This window comes from Neoarius graeffei, chromosome 15 (assembly GCF_027579695.1).
Source record: "Neoarius graeffei isolate fNeoGra1 chromosome 15, fNeoGra1.pri, whole genome shotgun sequence".
Lineage (NCBI taxonomy): Eukaryota > Metazoa > Chordata > Actinopteri > Siluriformes > Ariidae > Neoarius > Neoarius graeffei.
The window spans coordinates 69,628,720-69,633,471 of NC_083583.1; the positions used below are offsets into that span (position 1 = coordinate 69,628,720).

Here is a 4,752-nt window from a genome sequence, read left to right on the forward strand (position 1 = left end):
ATCCATGAAATGTATCAGTCAGGATTTAGACCTAATCATAGCACAGAGACAGCTTTGGTTAAAGTAATAAACGACCTACTGTTGGTGTCTGATCAGGCTGTGTCTCGCTACTTGTGTTGCTTGACCTTAGTGCAGCATTTGATACCATTGATCATTCCATTCTTCTGGATAGATTAGAAAATGTTGTGGGAGTTAAGGGAACAGCCCTCTCCTGGCTCAGCTCTGTGCTGTGGAAACACATCTACTGATGCAACTGGACACATCATCAGTGATGTTCCTGGAATCATTGGGTGTTTCGGGTCTTTCAACATCATACACCTTCATCCAGGTGACCCAGCCGGGGCTGATCAGACCCCAGCTTGTGTCCAGATGGCATGCTAGCTACCACGACTCCATGGTTCTCCTCTCTTGAGCCACAGCCATCTTGAGGCCCTCTCTGCCACTTCGGTGGTATTGTGGATGGCTCTCCTCTTCTGCTGTCCGACGATGCCTAAACACCCCAGTGCGCTGGCCAAGGACCGGGCCGCAAAGCCTCTGCAACCTACCTCAATTGGAAGGCACTTTGCCCTCCATCCTGACTGCTGGCAGTCATTGACCAGCCCCGTGTACTTGGAGAGCTTCCTTTCAAAAGCTTCTTCCAGGCGGTCTTCCCACGGGACTGTCAGCTCCAGCATTACGACCTGCTTGGTGGCCCCGGATACAAGGACGATATCAGGACGGAGGGTGGTGACTGCAATGTGGCTGGGGAACTTCAGTTGTTTTTCAAGGTCCACTAGCAGCTGCCAGTCTCTTGCAGAAGTCAGGGTGCCTGCTGGTGCTTTCTTTGCTTGGGCAACCTGCTCCCCAGCCCTGACAAAGGCGATGGTATACTTGGGGGGGGGGGCGCAGCTGCTTTGCCCATACCAGTCCTGTGTTGATGGCTTCAGCGATGGTCTTCAGGACTTGATCATGCCTCCACCGGTAACGCCCTTCTCCAAGTGCTGTTGTGCAGCAGCTAAGAACATGCTCCAAGGTGCCTCTCTTGGAACGCAATGGGCAAGCTGGTGACTCTGCAAGACCCCATGCATGCAGGTTTGATGGACTGGGCAACACGTCGTACACTGCCTGGATGAGAAATTTGATGCGGTGAGGCTCAGCTCTCCAGATCTCAGTCCAGGTCACTTTCCTCTCCAGCGCATTCTCCCATCGTGTCCAGGCCCCCTGCTGTCTCATGCCCACTGCCCTGCAAGATCTTATTTCCTCCACAGCAGCCCTCACCTCCTCTTGGACCAGGCGCCGCTTCTCCTTCCCCCTGGTGTTCATTTGTGGAGTCGGAAAGGATCCTAGACCAGCTCTGCCTTGTGCGACCACCCCCACCAGAGCCCTGTGGCGCAGCCTAGCTTCAGCCATTTGCACGGCCTCTTCTGCCTTCCACTTTCTACCTGTCCTCACTTGGATTCCAGCATTGGCCACCTTTGGATCACTGGAGTCTCTGTACAGCAACACTTCTCTAGCCCTCGTTACCTTGAACTCCTCCTCCAAGGATTTAAAGGGCAGCTGCAGTTTGTTATTGCACCCATAGAGTGCGATGCTGCTCAGGCTCTTAGGTAACCCCAGCCATCTCCGCAGGTGGTTGCTGACTTTCCTCTCCAAGGTCTCTACTGTGGATACTGGGACGGCATAGACGAGGAGAGGCCACAGGATCCTGGGGAGGATGCCGTGCTGGTAGACCCATGCTTTGAATTTTCCAGGTAGACCGGATTTGTCCACGGATTTCAGCCAGCCATTCAACTCAGCACAGGCTGTCTGGATAGATGTTGCATCCTTGAGAGAGCTGTCAAAGACCTTGCCCAAACTCTTAACTGGCTTCTCTGTGATTGTTGGGATGGCTGTGCCTGTGATGTTAAACCGGAACTTGTCCTCCACCTTTCCTTTCCTCAGCACCATGGATCTTGATTTGGCAGGTTTGAAACGCATTCGGGCCCACACCATCATCTTCTCTAGACCCTTCAGAATCCATTGGCATCCCGGGACTGATTCCGTCGTGACTGTAAGGTCATCCATGAACGCCCTAATGGGTGGCTGTCGTTGCCCAGAACTCATAAGAGGTCCTCTGCACTCTGGCTCAGCAGACTTAGTGAGCATATTCATGGCCAAGGAGAATAGTGTCACAGAGATCGTGCACCCTGTGATGATGCCAATATCTACCTTGTGCCAACTGAATAGAGTTGCTCCTGAAGAGACCCTCATCCTGAAGTTGTTGTAGTAGTCAGTAGTGAGATCTCTACACCTGCTGGGGACATGATGTTTCACCAGAGTGAGCTGGACAAGCTTATGCGGGATGGAGCCAAATGCGTTGGCCAAGTCAAGCCATAGCACTGACAGGTTTCCCCTATTTTCTCTGGCCTCTCGGATAAGCTGTGTCACCACGCCTATATGCTCCATACAGCCCGGCATCCCTAATATGCCACCTTTCTGGACTGATGTGTCAATGTAGGTGTTCCTTGCTAGGTAAGTACACAGCCTCTTGGAGATAGCACTGAAGAAGATTTTGGATTCAATGCACAGGAGGGAGATGATGCGGAACTGGTCAAGCTGGGTGGAGCCTTCCTCCTTAGGGATCCAAACCCCTTCTGCCATTCACCATTGTTCTGGGATCTTCCCCTTTCTCCAGAAGACTTGCAGGATTTTCCACAGCCGCAGTAAAAGTTTGGGACAGTTCTTGTACACTTTGTACGAAGTGCCACTTGGTCCTGGAGCGGAGCATGCTCTAGCTTTATGGACAACCTCTTTGATTTCCATCAGCTTCAGCTCCGACATGTCAAACTGCACCTCTGGCTCAGGTGGGTCAATAAGGATGTCGCAATCTCCCAACTCCAGCTCTCTTCTGGGGTCGCTGAACATCTGTGCAAGATGTTGGTCAATATCTTCCTTTGAGGAGGACAGTTTGCCGCTGCGCTTCTGGCCTAGCAGGTCTTTTATGAACTTGAAGGGGTTAGCGATAAAGGCCGCTCGTTTACGCGCCCTCTCGCGTCGCCGCCTCCGATGCCACTCTGCCTGGCGTAGAATCTTTATCCTCTTCCGGTGCATGGACATTAGTTGGGCTAGACCAAAGCGTTCCTCATCTCCTGCCTCTTTGTATTGAGACTTCAGCGCTTTCATCTCCCGCCTTATGAGATGGATCTTCTCCGCTCTGTGGTTCCTTGTGTAGGATGTTCCCAAGCTTTTCCTCACCTCTTTGCCAAACCGCTCAGCTGCCATCCTGACAATGATTGTTGTCATGGCTTGCAGCTTCTGGTCCACCTCTCCCTTTGACACAGACTCCAGAATTTTGTCCACGTCATCGTCGAACTGCTTCCACAGTGTAGTCATGGTAGCTGCCGGCCACTTAATCCGCCTCTGTTCCGACTGGGTGCTCAAGGAGTGCGGCGCCAACACCTGGAGGTTCTGAGCACTGTGGGGTGACTCCGGGCAAAGCCCCTCCTGCGACTCACCAGGTGGAACACCTGTGCGTTGTGTTGCTGCTGCTCCCCCCAAACACTTCATCTTTGCTTGGTGAATTTTCAAGCCGCGCAAGTTCTTGCATACTTTCCCACACGTACACTGAGAGCTCATAGTCGTTTGTCCATTGCCTTGGTCTGTCACCATTGAATCTGTCCAGTTGGGGTGCTCATCCTCCCCCCCTCTCAGGCACCCCTGGGGGTATCTCTCCCCCAGGGTCTTATTTAACTGATCGCTATCAGTATGTTGACATAAATGGTGATATTTCTAGACATACTGAGGTAAAGTTTGGTGTTCCACAAGGTTCTGTCTTGGGTCCACTGCTTTTTTCTTTATATGTGTTACCTCTGGGTGATATTATTTATAAACATTGTATTAGTTTCCACTGTTATGCTGATGACACACAGTTGTATGTTTCTGCAAAACCTGATGAGAGACACCAGCTTAATAGAATTGAGGAATGTGTAAAGGACATTAGACACTGGATGCTTATTAATTTCCTTCTGCTTAACTCTGACAAGACTGAAGTACTTGTACTAGGACCACATGCAGCTAGAAGTAAGTTTTCTGATTACACAGTAACTCTGGATGGCCTTTCTGTTTCTTCATGTGCAGCAGTAAAAGACCTCGGAGTGATTATTGACCCCAGTCTTTCATTTGAAACTCACATTGATAACATTACCCATATAGCTTTCTTGCATCTCAGAAATATTGCTAAGATAAGAAATTTAATGTCACTATGTGATGCGGAAAAACTAGTTCATGCTTTCGTTACCTCCAGGTTGGATTATTGTAATGTCTTACTGTCTGGATGTTCCAATAAATGCATAAACAAGCTCCAGTTTGTTCAAAATGCAGTAGCAAGAGTCCTTACTAGAACTAGAAAATATGACCACATCACCCCTGTCATATCCACACTGCATTGGCTCCCAATCAAATTTTGTATTGATTATAAAATACTACTATTGACCTTTAAAGCACTAAATGGTCTCACACCACAGTACCTGAGTGAACTTCTGCTCCTCTATGACCTGCCACACCTACTTGGATCAAAAGGTGCACGCTATCTGCTGGTACCTTGTATTGACCCTTCCCACTCACGTGACCTTCGTAAACGTGACCGCCATTTTGGACATGAAGAAATAATGGTTTATGGCACAGACCCTTTTGGTTCTCGCTCATCTAGCTGCTACAATGACTGCTTAGACTGCAACAATAATACCTAACACACATTTAAGTATCTGTCGTAAAGACGTGAAACTCGTCGAGTGA

The 4,752-nt window shown here is 49.7% G+C and overlaps 1 pseudogene; it reads right to left on the bottom strand.

Annotated features, from left to right (window-relative positions):
- Window positions 1-377: 377 nt before the first annotated feature.
- On the bottom strand, window positions 378-3,594 carry LOC132899053 (uncharacterized; annotated as a pseudogene).
- Between the last annotated feature and the right edge of the window lie 1,158 nt (window positions 3,595-4,752).